We start from the raw sequence: 17,744 nt of genomic DNA, 5'->3' as shown, positions 1-17,744 counted from the left end.
TCCCATCTTTGTGAGTGAACAGTTTGTCAGAAGTTCCTCTTAAGGGAAGAGACTGCCTAGCCAAAAATTGGATAATTGTTATAAGGCGTTTGATTGCATCTTTCCACTGCTGGGTTTCTGCATTTAATATCTGCCAGGATTCTGGCATCGACAGTCTTGCCAGATTTTAATCTTCTGGCGAGGCCCACTCACTTTTGGTGCGATTGTAAGTGCACTTGGGACCTACGGTGGCTAGCTAATGTCTCAGAAATGTGCTGTCAGTCACCTGAAGTCAATAATATTTTAATGTTACTTATAATAAGTCACATAACAGTCGCTGAGTGCACCCACTTTCCGAATGGAAGGTAACCTGATGAATATTTTAATGTTTGAAAAGAGTTTACAACTGAAACAAGAAACAGCATTTGCACTTGTTGAATAAACTAATAATTTTCCTCTGTAGAATTTCACCATTGCACAAACTGTGACTGTAATTTTTAGAGTGAAGCAATGATTAGAATCGTCCTTAGGGCAGCTTTCAAATTCTGTTATGTATTCCGGAGGCCTTGTTTCGACTAACGTTGTTCTAACAAAATCATCTATTTTGTCAGGCCATTTTGTGGGTCTGACTCAACTAATCACTGACAGTTTGAGCATCAAGCAAGGACCTGCTAGAATCAGCTGGAACAGCTTCACAGTCATCAGAGAGGTTGCATACAATGTCATGTTTACCGTGCGACATTGAAGGTACATCTTCATCTACTGAAGGCTTACCCTGATTTATGTCTATATCTGCATTTGTGCTTGGATCACTCTGATCAAAATCTTCTTTAGGTTGGAAAAATTTATCTAATGAAAATTTTAATTTTTTGTGTACATTTTCTCTGCATGCAACAATATTAGAGAAGGAAAGTTACTACTCACCATATACTGGAGGTGCTGAGTTGTGATAGGCACAACAAAAAACCTCACACAATTATAGTTTTCGGCCCTTAAGGTCTTTGTCATCAATACACACACAAACACGAACGTGACCATGCGCGCACACACGCACACGCACAAGCACACACACACACACACACACACACACACACGCGCACATGCACGCACACACACACACACACACACACACACACACACACACACACACACACAAATGCAAACGCAACTTGCACACACGTCTGCAGTCTCAGACAACTGAAAACTTTTTGCTCATCCTTTCCTATACTGGCTGCCTGAAAGGCGCTTCCAGTTGTCAGACATTGCAACAGTTTATAACATTCGCAGTAACTTACAGCCTAATGAAAACGCATCACGTCACAGTGAGAAAGTGTTTCACACAAAACTTATATTATGTTGGCACTGCTAACTGAATGTATTGCACACGCAAAGAAAGTTGACACTCGGTGCAGTGGCTGATGGGAGCAACCGTAAAGGCGTGTACCATTTACAGTTGCTCCCATCAGGCACCACGCCGAGTGTCAAATTTGTTTGCGCGAATATTATAATAATCAGCTTTTAACACAATCGTTATTGTTTTTACTGAACAGCCTCCAAAAGGAATAATACGGCCAGTGATAGAACTGTCTTTACCTACATTGTTGTTGTTCAAAGTTAATTGATGAAAGTAAATTGTGTCTGGCAAATAAAATATGTTTCTAATAATTGCATTACAAACAGACCTATATTGGCACCACAATCTAAAATTCGACCACTATATCAAACACTTAGCTATTAACAATCAAGGCAAGTGACCATTGTTGCTATATAATGAAACTGCAAAGTGAGTGTGGCGTATCCACTGTGCACTGGTGCCAACTCTCAAAAATATTTGCCCTGTAAACCCAAATCAAAACATCCCTAAGACTCGGTATTTTCATCTAAAACCTCTAGAAGAAAATATCCATATTTTGCTGTTGATTTTTACTTATTTATTTGCAAATTATTCAACATTTCAAACATAATTTCAGCTTTTTATGAAGCATTCAAAGTTTTAATGCCAATGTCAAACAAACTTATCATTTTGATGATATGAATATAATAGAGGGAAACATTCCACGTGGGAAAAATATATCTAAAAACAAAGATGATGTGACTTACCAAACGAAAGCATTGGTATGTTGATAGACACACAAATAAACACAAACACACACACAAAATTCGAGCTTTCGCAACCCACGGTTGCTTCATCAGGAAAGAGGGAAGGAGAGGGAAAGACGAAAGGATGTGGGTTTTAAGGGAGAGGGTAAGGAGTCATTCCAATCCCGGGAGCGGAAAGACTTACCTTAGGGGTAACCAAACAGCCCTTATCAAAGATTTACTGTCCTACACTCGTACTCTCTGCTGGAAATATCACTTTGCCACAAATAAAAATAATCCTAAATCCTACTCCTAATGATCCAGCTCCCCAAGACAATATCCAAATTGAACCCTGCCTAGAACAGTTCCGTCCTTCGTCACAGCGGGACCCATCTCCTCTTCCTCAAAATCACCCTCTCCAAACCTTCCAGGAATTTCTCACTTCCAGCCTTGCCTCTCAATCCTTCTTGAAAAACCTTAATCCTACTCCCAACATCACCACTACTGAAGCCCAGGCTATCCGTGATCTGAAGGCTGACTGATCCATTGTCATTCTTCCGGCGGACAAGGGTTCCACGACCGTGGTACTTGCTCGTCGGGAGTATGTGGCTGAAGGACTGCGTCAGCTTTCAGACAACACTACATACAAAGTTTGCCAAGGTAATCCCATTTCTGACGTCCAGGCGGAGCTTCAAGGAATCCTCAGAACCTTAGGCCCCCTACAAAACCTTTCACCTGACTCCATCAACCTCCTAACCCCACTGACACCCCGCACCCCTACCTTCTACCTACTTCCTACTTACTAAAATTCACAAACCCAATCATCTCGGCCGTCCCATTGTAGCTGGTTACCAAGCCCCCACAGAACGTATCTCTGCCTACGTAGATCAACACCTTCAACCCATTACAGGCAGTCTCCCATCCTTCATCGAAGACACCAACCACTTTCTCGAACGCCTGGAATCCTTACCCAATCTGTTACCCCCAGAAACCATCCTTGTAACTATTGATGCCACTTCCTTATACACAAATATTCTACACGTCCAGGTCCTCGCTGCGATGGAGTAACTTCCTTTCACGCCGATCACTTGCCACCCTACCTAAAACCTCTTTTCTCATTACCTTAGCCAGCTTCATCCTGACTCACAACTCCTTCACTTTCGAAGGTCAGACATACCAACAATTAAAGGGAACAGCCATGGGTACCAGGATGGCCCCCTCGTATGCCAATCTATTTATGGGTTGCTTAGAGGAAGCCTTCTTGGTTACCCAGGCCTGCCAACCCAAAGTTTGGTACAGATTTATTGATGATATCTTCATGATCTGGACTCACAGTGAAGGAGAACTCCAGAATTTCCTCTCCAACCTCAACTCCTTAGGTTCCATCAGATTCACCTGGTCCTACTCCAAATCCCATGCCACTTTCCTTGACGTTGACCTCCATCTGTCCAATGGCCAGCTTCACACATCCGTCCACATCAAACCCACCAACAAGCAACAGTACCTCCATTATGACAGCTGCCACCTATTCCATATCAAACGGTCCCTTCCCTACAGCCTAGGTCTTCGTGGCAAACGAATCTGCTCCAGTCCGGAATCCCTGAACCATTACACCAACCACCTGAAAACAGCTTTCGCATCCCGCAACTACCATCCCAACCTGGTACAGAAGCAAATAACCAGAGCCACTTCCTCATCCCCTCAAACCCAGAACCTCCCACAGAAGAACCCCAAAAGTGCCCCATTTGTGAGAGGATACTTTCCAGGACTGGATCAGACTCTGAATGTGGCTCTCCAGCAGGGATACGACTTCCTCAAATCCTGCCCTGAAATGAGATTCATCCCTCATGAAATCCTCCCCACTCCACCAAGAGTGTCTTTCCGCCGTCCACCTAACCTTCGTAACCTCTTGGTTAATCCCTGTGAAATCCCCAAACCACCTTCCCTACCCTCTGGCTCCTACCCTTGTAACTGTCCCCGGTGTAAAACCTGTCCCATGCACCCTCCCACCAACACCTACTCCAGTCCTGTAACCCGGAAGGTGTACACGATTAAAGGCAGAGCCACGTGTGACAGCACCCACGTGATTTACCAACTGACCTGCCTACACTGTGAAGCTTTCTATGTGGGAATGACCAGCAACAAACTGTCCATTCGCATGAATGGACACAGGCAAACAGTGTTTGTTGGTAATGAGGATCACCCCGTGGCTAAACATGCCTTGGTACACGGCCAGCACATCTTGGCACAGTGTTGCACCGTCCGGGTTATCTGGATACTTCCCACTAACACCAACCTATTGGAACTCAGGAGATGTGAACTTGCCATTCAGTATATCCTCTCTTCCCGTTACCCACCAGGCCTCAACCTCCGCTAATTTCAAGTTGCCGCCGCTCATACCTCACCTGTCATTCAACAACATCTTTGCCTCTGTACTTCTGCCTCGACTGACATCTCTGCCCAAACTCTTTGCCTTTACAAATGTCTGCTTGTGTCTGTATATGTGCGGATGGATGTGTGTGTGTGTGTGTGTGTGTGTGTGTGTGTGTGTGTGTGTGTGTGTGTGCGAATGTACACCTGTCCTTTTTTCCCCCCTAAGGTAAGTCTTTCTGCTCCCGGGATCGGAATGACTCCTTACCCTCTCCCTTAAAACCCACATCCTTTCGTCTTTCCCTCTCCTCCCTTTTTCCTGATGAAGCAACCGTGGGTTGCAAAAGCTTGAATTTTGTGTGTGTGTTTGTGTTTATTTGTGTGTCTATCCGCATACCAACGCTTTCATTTGGTAAGTCACATCATCTTTGTTTTTAGATAAACTTATCATTTTGAATGAATTGAATTGTTGAAAATGAATAACTCCACAGTGAACGTATTGTCATGTTTATAATTGCTTCATGTCATAAACAGATTTGCTGAAAATTGATAAAAATACTGTTAAGTAACTAAATATTAGCCAAATAGTTAAAACTTCAAGTCTGTTTTTTTTAATATGCAAACAGTGGTGTAACCCGGCTTCACCTACTTCACGGTACTGTTACGGGAACAAGACAACTAGTGGTGTTCTACGTGTGATGTATGAAATGTCTTTTTGTGGGAGTCAACATTTGTTTCGTAAATTGGAGCACACTGTTTCTGTACCACAGATAATTTTCAAAAAGACCTTCGATTTTATGAATAATTTGTATTTACGACTTATTCTCACATTTCATCATTTATGTGTTGTGAATTTGCTGTCTCCAAAAATCTGCCGCTCTTGGCAGTGGCACAGTTCACTCCTCGCCCACCCACCTAGAGCTGGCACTGTGTGATGTGTGAAGGCAGGTACTGTAGAGGAGAACAAAGGAAAGGCATATTAAGGAATAATGAATGGACAAATGAATTATAAATAACTAAAGGAAGAGAGTAACGAAGGCTAAAAGGGAAAGATCCAAATAAAAAATGTATAACAATAATTAAAATTCCTGGATGGAAAAATGCGTAAGATACAGGAGGCCGATGCAGGGTGCACAGCAACACCAACAGAGAACAGCAGCGTCCACACCGGCTTTAGCTCTCTCTCTTACAAAAGTACACACATCCATGCACACAGCCACATATACACCCAAACACTCATTCCCGTAGTCAGTGTGATACTAACTATTGAGTACTGATTATTACGAGCAGTTGCCTGGGCAGATGGTGGTAGGGAAAGGATACAGAAGGCACACGAGATGGGGAGGAGCGGGGGAGCAGGATGGTGTGAGGCAGGTCTTTCAACAAATGACTCAGCACAACAAGGTGAATGGAGTGCAAATGGTAGAGCTTATAAGAACCTGAAAGAGGGAGAGGAGGTTAGTAATGTTTTCATCGAACTGAGGACAACCAGTACAGGGCTGGCCTAAGGATCATTTCATTCCTTATTGTTCAACAGTTGTACCTGTGACCACCAATGCATCTTGTCAGGTAAAATTAGCATACTCCAATATGCTGACATTTCGTGTATTTATTCTATTGAAGCTTCCTTGGAGGCTGTTGAAAATAACATAAACATGACAGTACACCACTCCAGGGGGGGGACTGGTTACAGGAGTATGGAGAACAGATTTAACATGACACTTGGTAAGTCGGCAGTCAGTTTATACAACTGTCAGATTCAAAGTGATTGAAGCCGTACGACTAGGTGACTTTCCTATTCCCTTTAAAGAACGTGTTAAACGTCTAGCCCTTTGTATAGACAATATACTTTGGTGGTTCCATGATATAGACAATAGCGAAAGGAAGCATGATAGCATTTTGAATATACTTCATCCCCCGACAGGAAACGCATGCGATATATATATATACCATAATAGCTTAACATACATATTGCAAGCTGCTCTTGACTCCCCTAGACTGCAACTGCATTTTGTTTAGCATGACACCCAGGCTGTTGCTGCAGACACTCGACAGGTATGCATAAGAACACTTGGCCAACAGTGATAAATGCACTGGAAATTCCAGGATGGACAGTAACAATGTTATGAAAAGGATAATTGCTACTCACCATACAGCAGAGATGTCGAGCTGTAGATAGGCCAACAAAAAGACTATCACAAAATGAGCTTTTGGCCAACAAGGTCTTTGTTGAAAATAGATCACACACACGCGCACACACAAACACGTGCGCACACACAAACACGCGCACACACACACACACACACACACACGCACACACCACACACACACACACACACACACACACACACACACGCACACGCACACATCGTATGAGATGGTGACTGTAAAGATGTTGAGAATGGTGGCCACAATTCAAAGTCAACCTAGCAGAGATCCTCACAAACTGTCTTGCAGTCCCTATGCCATGGAAGTTGCAGTTCAGAGCCCTTTGCAGCATACCAATTGGTATGTATACTGACTGTCTAAATATGACATCTCCACCAGCTATACCTGTGTTGATATTAAAATTAATGAAAGCAAACTGTTTCATCTACTGAGAGAGAAGTCACTTTATGTAGTTGAACTACTAACCATAGACAGAGCAATAAGTTACAGCATGACCATAGTGGCTGACCATTCTTGTCTTACTCACGGACTTGGGCGCTGCAGTGAAAGCACTTACATTAATTGGTAAGGACGAAGGGAGGTGTTACCTTACATTCCAAATAGCGGCTCCTGTGTCGGAGTTGTACCGGACCGTTAGGGGAGTCTCATTTCTGTTGCTCTGTTGGAATTGTGGGGAACAAAAAACCCAACTGATTAGCTTAGGATTCTGTGATGACTGACTGGCATGCAAGAGTGATACACTCCTACAGAAGATTTCATTGCTGTGGTTAAGGGCTTGACCAAAAGTGACTGGAGCAGGGTGTGGGAGACTGAAGATCTATGCAAGGGCATCTGATACCAACAAATCCATCTGCGTTTACTGAAGGCCAATTGGTATGCTGCAAAGGGCTCTGAACTGCAACTTCCATGGCATAGGGACTGCAAGACAGTTTGTGAGGATCATTGCTAGGTTGACTTTGAATTGGGGCCACCATTCTCAACATCTTTACAGTCACCATCTCATATGATTGCCGTATTGCAACTGTTGGGAGCTCCAGGGCGTTAATGATATCTTCTTCGGCTGCCCTCGATGCAGAAGGGAATCCAGTTGGCTGATTATGGAGCTGGTCTGCAAATGTCAACCATTTCCGTCTATATGTTAATCCTCTTGTTTATGAAGAATTTAGATGTTTATAAATTATTAGTGGTATTTGTTGTAAAAGACGAAATTAAATTGTAACCATTAACTGTGCGCGCGTGTGTGTGTGTGTGTGTGTGTGTGTGTGTGTGTGTGTGTGTGTGTGTGTGCATGCGTGCGCTATGTTGTTCTTTTGCACTGTGTGAAATCTGACTGTTAAGGGTCCAGTACATTATTTCAGTATTGTTCCAAGACATCGTATATTTAGCTGGCTGTATGGGTGCAACTGAAGCCCAATAAACACAAAAAGCTGGTTTCCATCTTGTGCTTCCAAAGGTTTAATTTACGAGAATTTTATATTTCAGTACAAATACATCATTCTAGAGAGGCATATTTACCTCGTTAAGTTTGTCAGATATATCTGACAGATATTGTAATTTCTAACAATGGAAACTTCAGGTAGGAATATCAACAATGTAGAAAAGATAGATTGCTACTTACCATAAAGAAGACACGTCAAGCTGCAGACAGACACGACTGAAAGACATTCACATATAGCCTGCGGCCACAGCCGTAGTCAGTAAAAAGGGCACACACACAAGGAAGCACACCTCACGCTAACACAGCCGCCGACTCCAGCATCTCGGGCCGGAAAGCAACATCATGTGGAATTCAAGTAGCAATCTGGAGATGGTGGGGAAGGGGTAATAGTGTACGGATGATGAGAGAGACAAATGCTGTCTGGTGGATTGTGCAGGGACTAGACTGCCGACAGGTGCAGTGTCCGGAAGTTGTGGGCCAGGGAGGTGCGGGGAAAAGGAACAAAAAAGGAGGGTAGTGGGGAAAGACGGGCGGATGTATTGGCAGAGGGCTGCAAATAAACAGTGCGGGAGATGATAATGGGTAGGAATGATAGCACAGAGAGGGTGGAAACTCTTGGGTCAGTATGTTACCATAGGTTGAGGCTGGAATAGTTACGTAGTGACATACTGACCCGACACCCTCCACCCAACAGTTTCCACCCCATCTGTCCTATCATCTCCTCCCCATTTTCATCTCCCACCCTGTTTATTTGCAGCCCTCAGCCAAGGCATCTGCTTGTCTTTCCCCACTCATCTTCTTTTTTGTTCCTTTTTCCCCCCAGCTCCTTGCCCCCCAACCTCCTGACACGGCACCTGTCGGCGGTCTAGTTCCTGCACACTCCAAGAGACAGCATTCACCTCTCTCCCCACCTGTGCACTAACTAGTATCCCTTCCCCTTCCCCTTCCCCACCCCTCTAGATCCCTCAGCATCCCATGTGATGATGATGATGCATTCCAGCCTTAGATGCTGGAGTTGGCAGTGTGTGTGTGTGTGTGTGTGTGTGTGTGTGTGTGTGTGTGTGTGTGTGTGTGTCCTCTTTACTGATGAAGCCTGTGGCCGAAAGCTTTATGTGAGTGTCTTTTAATCATGCCTGTCTGTAACTTGATGTGTCTTCTTTATGGTAAGTAGCAATCTATCTTTTCCTACACTGTAGATAGTGTAATTTGAACACCCAGTTTGTATTGTGGAAGAAACTGATGTATTCAGAATTATTTTGGGATAAAAATGCACGCACACGCGTGTGACCCCCCCGCCCCCCCCCCCCCCCCCCCCCCCCCCCCCCCACACACACACACACACACACACGCACGTGCACACTGATGGAATAAAAGAAGCCCGTGATAGGACTAGAATAGGATGTGTTGAAGGGTGTGTCATGCAGGTCTTGTATCTGGATCTTCCACAGGGATATGAAACCTGTTGCTGATGTCAAACTGTGGTGAAGAACAGAGTTGACCACCCAGTGGCAGAACACATTGCTGAGCACAACATGCTCAAGATCATTGGTAACCTAACCTAACCTGTGCCATTTGGAGCCTTCCCTCTAGTATCAACTTTTCTTAACTACACACCCTATGCTCCTATAATCCTCCTGGCCTCAATCTCCACTAATTCACTTCACCCACACCTTGATCCCAACAGTTTCTCCTTCCTCTGTTCTGTTACCACCACCTCCCACAAATTCATACCTCCACATCATCGTGTGCAACTCAAACACACTGTGCCTGCAAGTTGTATTCCTAGCTAGTTCACCTGTGACCACTTCCTTGCAACTGCTACCTCCCTCAAAGCCATGAGCTACCCTTTCATCTACATCTATACTCTGCAAACCACCATGGGGTGCATGGCAGAGGGTACTTCCCATTGTACCAGTTATTAGGGTTTCTTCCTGTTCCATTCACGTGTGGAGCACAGGAAGAACGATTGTGTTGAATGGCTCTGCGCAAGCAATACTTATTCTGATCTTATCGTCATGATCCCTAAGTGATTGATGCATAGGTGGTTGTAGTATTTTCCTAGAGTAATCATTTAAAGTTGTTTCTTGAAACTTTGTTAATAGATCACTGGCAATTGGGGAGGGGGGGGGGGGGTTTCTCACAGTGAGCCATTCACCATCTCAGTCTACATCTACGAAACGTAAATGGAAGGAGGCTAAAGATTCCAAGACTCTGCCAGCTGTGCCTCGGTTCCTGATGGTACCACATACTGAAGGAGTTCAGTCATTTGCTATGGTTAATCTGTTTATAATTCAGGAAGGTGTTGATGCAGTTGCCGGCCCTGTGAAATACTGCTCACGTTTATGTAATGGCACTATGCTTTTGGAGACGAATTGTGATTCTCAAGCCCAGCAAATGTCTGCAGCTTCACTCTTCCATGGCCATCCTGTTCATGTTGAGGCCCATCATATGTGAAGTCTTCAGGTACTGTTATCTACACTAGGCTGCTCAATGGACTGATGGAGGAAGAAATCCAAACTTACCTCTCTGCGGCACTGCAGTCCATCGGCTACTGAAAAAGGTTGATGCAACCTAAGTGCCTACATGCACTCTTTTTCTCGCGTTTGATAGAGTAGTGCTTCCATCAAAGATCAAAGCAGGCTATGAAGTCATCACGGTCTGACTTTACATTCCAAACCTGATGTGCTGCCACCAGTGTCAGTGTTACAACCACACTTGCTTGCCCTGTCGAAACATGGCCAAACGTGTTACTTGTGGTAGGGATGCTTATGAGGACAGTTGCCTGCCTCCTCTTCCCTGCTGTTTCAATTGCAATGGCCACAGTGGGGGCTCATCTCGAGAATATCCCGAGTATCTCAATGAGCGAGCCATCCAGGAGATCCAGGTGAAAGGAAAAGTGCCTTACCCTATTGCTCACAAGTTGTTGGCTGCTGAGAGCCCTGCATTTTACCATCTGGCACTTACAATACTGCTCATGCTACACCTGCTTCACGAAGGATGCAGCCAAGCAGAGTTGCTACCTCAAATTCAGCACCATGTTTGTAAAAATGCCCAGTGTCATGGTAACATCCCCATCTCCTTTTCCAGATATGCAACAAGGCACCACATCTTCACCTCCGGTGCTGAAACTACCTGCTACACAACCGGTAGGCTAGAAAGGACAGAAGGAATACTCCTGCGAAGACTTTTTGCATCCCTCCAGCCAACAGACATCTGAGTCTTCATCTGTCGACCACAAAGGCTCCAAGAAATCAAACACAGGCAAACAGTCTTGTCTTTCACTGACTCTGAGATCCTTTTCAGTGGTGTTGCTGCATGATACCCTCTCCCAGCTGAACTCCCATTTTGCCAGTGCGCACTGCCAACTGCTTTTCTGCCCTGGAATCCACAGGCCAACCCAGTGAGAATGATGACGCCTCTGTAGATCTCACGGAACAGTATCCTCCAGCCTCTGTGCCTGTGTCTGGCACTTGACAGCCATGGAGGTGACAACCCTTCTTTTTGTCCCTCCTCCCCCTTTCCCCGTCACGACTCTCCTCCGATAGAACATTTGCGGCATTAGATCCGACAAGGAGGAATTATGGTTGCTCTTGAAATTATAGTGTCCACTTGCTTTCTACCTCCAGGAAACAAAACTGTCCTTGCGACCCTTTTGACCTCTTGTATGTCTCTCCGGTCCGCTTTGACCTTCCCCCCTGAGGTTGGCATTCCATCTCTCAAGGGAGTCACGCTCCTGATCTAGGATGATGTTCATAGTCAAACCATGTCTCTGAACACCCAGCTGCAAACTGTCACAGTCCACATTTTCCTTCCCCTCTTCACCTTTTCTCTTTGTAACATCTACATCCCTCTGTCATTTGGTTTCACCATGAAAGACCTTCTTATTTATTGGTCAACTCCCTCATCCCTTTTAACTGCTCAGTGGCTTTAATGCACACCATCCCCTCTGGGGCTCTTGCAGAACCTGTCAGAGAGGTGCCCTCTTGGCTGACTTCTCAATCAATTCAACCTCGTCTGCCTTAACACTGGAGCACCCACATTCCTCTTAGACTCCATGCACATCTATTCTCATTTGCCCGCCATCTCAAGTGGTCCATTCTCACTGATACATACACAAGGGACCATTTCCAATGTGCTATCTGTTTTCTGACTCCTACCTCAGCTATGTGTAAACGCAACTGGCAGCTTTCTGAGGCTGACTGGAGGCTTTACTCCTCCCTGGTGACCTTTGCTGAACAACATTTATCCAGTTGTGATGAACAGGTAGAATGCCTTACAAATATCCTTACTAGTTCTTTTAACAATTCCACTCCCTCTTCCGTTGTGTGGGCCAACCTCCGGTGGCTCTCTAGAACAGAGGTCCATTCCCCAATTTCCAGCATGTGCGTAGCAGATGATGTCACTGCCGGCCGCTGTGGCCGAGCGGTTCTAGGCCCTTCAGCCCGGAACCGCACTGCTGCTACAGTCGCAGGTTCGAATCCTGCCTCGGCCACGGATGTGTGTGACATCTTAGGTTAGTTAGGTTTAAGTAGTTCTAAGTCTATGGGACTGATGACCTCAGATGTTAAGTCCCATAGTGCTTAGAGCCATTTGAACCATTTGATGTCATTGTGGACCCCATTGCTATCTCCAACATCTTAGTCCACTGTTTTGCAGAGATCTTGAACTCTATCCACTTTCATCAAACCTTCCTCCATTGGAAACAGTGGAGAAGGCTTGGGTGACATCCTTCTCCTCTAAGAATCATAAATGCTACATGCTGCCTTTACTATAAGGACCTAGATCAAGCTCTCACTTCATCCCGATTTTCTGCCTCAGGGCCAGATGATGTTAACATTCAGGTCTTACAGCACATTTCTCTTGCAGGCAAGCACTTTCTCTTTCATTTGTACCATCACATCTGAGCAGATGGCACAGTGTCCCAGACACTGGTGTGAAGTCACTGTCATACTTGTACCTAAGCACAATAAGGACAAACACCTCCCTTCTAGCTACCATGTCATTTCTCTCACCAGCTGTGTTTGCAAGGTGAAGGAACATATGATTCATGCCTGTCTGATATTGTTGGTCGAGTATCGCAATATATTATATTTGGGGTCACGAACAATGGCAATCCAGTTTAGGCTTTTTCTGCAACTCTACATCACACATTCTTCAACAGCCAATGAGCGTTCAGCAGTGTGCTGAGTGCTCTGCTGTGAATGTTATATGCTGTGCGGCCATTTAAAGTGATTGAAGCAAGTTATTAAGTGAATTTTTATTCCATTTGTTGTGAGTTGTCACAGCTGATTGTGGTGGTAAGCGAAAAATTGTACATTAGCAAGCGAGAGACATAACTTGTGGGATAAACGCTTCTACAAAATGCAAAGCACATGTATGTGCTTATGCAGCTGTCTCCTGGAACTGGCAACAGTGCTCTCCCCATCCTTGTCTCGACCTGCATGAACGGCCATCGTTCGTTGATCGGACTGTAATCACTGCACAGTGCGGACTTTGAATGTGCCATCCGTTTGTCAACCCATGACATGAACATTTTTCTGTGGAAGTACCAGACTGTGCTATGTTACTTGATTTGGAGAAAGTCTGACACCTGCTGGAGTACTGGTGTCCTCCATACTCTCTACACATGGGGCTTCCAATGGTGCCTTCCCCATTTCTACATCTACATCTACATCCATACTCCGCAAGCCACCCGACGGTGTGTGGCGGAGGGTACCTCGAGTACCTCTATCGGTTCTCCCTTCTATTCCAGTCTCGTATTGTTCATGGAAAGAAGGATTGTTGGTATGCTTCTGTGTGGGCTCTAATCTCTCTGGTTTTATCCTCATGGTCTCTTCGCGAGATATATGTAAGAAGGTATGTTCTCAAAACTTTAACAAAAGCCCGTACCAAGCTACTGAGCATCTCTCCTGCAGAGTCTTCCACTGGAGTTTATCTATCATCTCCATAACGCTTTCGCGATTACTAAATGATCCTGTAATGAAGCGCGCTGCTCTCCGTTGGATCTTCTGTATCTCTTCTATCAACCCTATCTGGTACGGATCCCACACTGCTGAGCAGTATTCAAGCAGTGGGAGAACAAGCGTACTGTAACCTACTTCCTTTGTTTTCGGATTGCATTTCCTTAGGATTCTTCCAATGAATCTCAGTCTGGCATCTGCTTTACCAACGATCAACTTTATATGATCATTCCATTTTAAATCACTCCTAATGCGTACTCCCTGATAATTTATGGAATTAACTGCTTCCAGTTGCTCACCTGCTATTTTGTAGCTAAATGATAAGGGATCTACCTTTCTATGTATTCGCAGCACATTAAACTTGTCTACATTGAGATTCAATTGCCATTCCCTGCACCATGCATCAATTCGCTGCATATCCTCCTGCATTTCAGTACAATTTTCCATTGTTACAACCTCTCGATACACCACAGCATCATCTGCAAAAAGCCTCAGTGAACTTCCGATGTCATCCACAAGGTCATTTATGTATATTGTGAATAGCAATGGTCCTATGACACTCCCATGCAGCACACCTGAAATCACTCTTACTTCGGAAGACTTCTCTCCATTGAGAATTCCTTCAGGAATGTTTAAAGACAGAGTTTTCAAGGTCTGTGTGGGTTCTGTTCTGTCGGACACCTGTATCGAGGAAAACTAGGGTACCTCAGGGCTCTGTCATGAACATCGTCCTCTTTGCTATAGCCATTAACCCTGTTATGACACGTCTCCTGCCAGGCATCCCTAGCTCTCTTTCCATTGACGATCTTGCAATCTAGGTGTCTTCAGCGATGTCTCCATCATCTTTACTCATGGAGCACTGACAATGGCTTTCACTTTTCGACTGACAAAACCGTTTGTATGAATTTCTGATGGTGCATTGGGTTTCTTCCATCGTCTTTACATCTTGGGCCTGTTGATCTTCCATTCGCTGAAACTATGAAATTCCTCAGCCTTATTCTTAATAGGAAACTTTCTTGGTCCTACTACGTGTCTTACCTGGCCGCCAACTGTATGCAGTCCCTCAGTGTCCTACATGTCCTAAGCGATATTTTCTGGGAATGGATCAGACCGCCCTCCACCGTTTGTCCCAGTCCCTTCTTCATTTCAAACTAGACTATGGAAGATTTGTGTATGCATCTGTACGCTCATTCACCTTACGTCATCTAAATACAAATCACCATCATCGAATACAGTGGCCCATATTCTGGTGCACTGTCCCACTTTGACTGCCCAGTGATGAAATTTTGGGTTACCGGACTCGTTGCCGTTCATTTTATCTGACAACGCCTTATTGGCTGATTTAGTTTTACATTTTATTCGTGAGGGTGGGTTTTATCGTTTGATCTAGGTTTTAGCGCATGTCCTTTGTCCCTCTGTGTCCCCCACCCTAGTGCTTGTAGGGTGGTGGTTTAAATATGTTGCAGAGTGGCTGGCTTTTCCTTTTTATTCTCGTGGTTGGCGAGCTACTGTAATCTGCTTTTTTGTTTTACTCTCTTCTGTTTCTAGCATCTCTCTGTTGTTTTCTTGTCTTCTTTTGTTCCATTTAGTGTTTGTTGCCTTCCCTTTGTTCTTGTGGTTTCTCCTTTCTTTCCATTTTGTGTTATATTTCTTGTCTGTTTTATTCTCACACTTGTGGCATTGTTTTATTAGGAACAAGGAACCAATGACCTCATAGTTTGGTCCCTTCTCCCCTCTTTTAAACCAACCATACAACTAACCAACCAAACAATCATGGAATCCGTTTGGCCACTGGAGCCTTTTACACTAGCCTGGTTGAGAGTCTCTATGCAGAAGCTGCTGAACTACCGCTGTCGTACCAGCATGGTGTTCTACTTAGCAGATACGTGTGTTGTTTGTCTGTCATGCCTGGCCATCCATCCTATGCCTCCTTCTTCGTTGACTCCTTTGACTGCCAGTATGCGACGCGTCCTTCTTCTGTGTTATCTCCTGGTACTCCCTTTCGAATTTTGCTCCGGCAGCTTAAATTTATGCTGCCTGCCTCTTCCTCGATGGATATGAACCTTTTACCACTCTGGATTCATACAGCGGCCCGTGTTCACCTCACTTCATTTGCATCCTAAGGAAACAACTCCAGATTCAATCTATCATTGTAAATTTCTTGACCTTCGTTTTGTACTTAGTGATAGTGCCTCTGTGTACACTGATGGCTCTTGGACTGACAGTGATGTCAGGTGTGCTTTCTTCATTGTCTCCAATGGTTTTTGGTATTGGCTTCTGGAACACTGCTCAGTATTTACAGCAGAGCTCTATGACCTGGATCAGGCCACACAGTACATCCAGTGACACAGGCTTTCCAATTGCGTCATCTGCTTCGACTCATTCATTGCCCTTCAGAGCCTCAGTGTGCTGTACACCGTCCATCCCTTAGCGCAAAGGGTTGAAGAAATCTTCCTCTTGCTCACTCTTGAGGGAGTCACTGTGATGATTACGTGGGTTCCTGGTCACATCGGTCTGACTCGAAATGAGACCACTGATGCTGCCAAAGTTCTTCCAGCCCCTCTGAGGATCTCTCTGTTGCCGTCACACCTTGTATCACATATATATTTAACATCATGTCATGCTCCAGTAGGTATATAAAAACTTGTGTATTCAAATGCAGTGTTCCGTTAAAATTTCAAAGCAATCAGTGAAGAACTTTTGGAGGTTTAACATTTTGAACTAACATACATTTACATCTTTATTTATATGTATTTTATAGATTACTTGATAATATCTAAATCTGAGTGGGTAATGACTGTGTTTTATTGGTTATTTATTTAGATTAGAACATTCCATAAAGATTTGTTATCTGTCACAATTTTCATAAAACTATTTCACACCAAATATTTAGCTCCAAGAAAGTCTCCAAAAGAGTAAGACAACACACATTCACGTCTTTGCGGATCTGTTCAAGCAGTTAACTAAATATGCACCACCCATACATTGCTCTCGAAGGACCCATTGTTAGCAGCAGAAGTGATACTTTACTTATTGTTGTGATAGTCTGCCTGCCTTTAAGTGAATAAATAAACAAATAAATAAATAAATAACAGGATTAAAAAATTACGTTTCAGAATATGGGATCGTTGTAATTTCAGTCTAAATCTTGCGCGTTTTAATTACATCCTACAGTGTTGATAATGTATTGGCAGAGCTGAACCCTAATGACATATGATTCATATATGAGCATTGTTGAGGTACACTGGACTAGAGTATTCAGCTACCAAGTACACAGTTGACATTGCTGTTGTTTGGAAAGCTACTGTACTGGTCTTCCAACCAGTACTAGTACTTAAAATTTTAATGGAGGACGTTATTTCTCATAACAACTTCAGCAGCTGTTTCATGAAGATGTGGTCTGTATGATAGTGAGTAGTGTAGTATAATGCCTATGTACTTTGAAAAGATTATATTTCAGCTGTTAGCCATCAACGTAGTCTAGTCACCCTGCATGATGTTGCATTACTGGATGCAGATTTTGCCCCATGTCAGTCTTACTCAGTGTGTTGTTCATGACATTTAACATCAGTTTTTATCTCTTCCAAACTATTTGTCCAAGTATGGAGTTTAATAAATATGGGAGTATATGTCGCAGATGTATCTTAATATGATCTCAGGGATAATAAGGGACCTGTAATATAGACTCTTTGGCCTATCTGTCAGTTCCATGTTTATGTTCTATGACAGTATTGGCTAATGTGACCAGG

At 44.1% G+C, this 17,744-nt stretch overlaps 1 protein-coding gene across 1 annotated transcript in view; it reads left to right on the top strand.

Moving 5' to 3' along the window:
* LOC124545157 (RING finger and transmembrane domain-containing protein 2) overlaps positions 1-17,744 on the top strand; it is an 83,374-nt gene that overhangs the window by 61,684 nt on the left and 3,946 nt on the right. The window lies entirely within an intron of this gene.

The sequence above is a fragment of the Schistocerca americana genome, chromosome 8, assembly GCF_021461395.2.
Source record: "Schistocerca americana isolate TAMUIC-IGC-003095 chromosome 8, iqSchAmer2.1, whole genome shotgun sequence".
Lineage (NCBI taxonomy): Eukaryota > Metazoa > Arthropoda > Insecta > Orthoptera > Acrididae > Schistocerca > Schistocerca americana.
The sequence above is the reverse complement of the archived record's forward strand: the minus strand, read 5'-3'. Positions and strand labels throughout refer to the sequence as shown.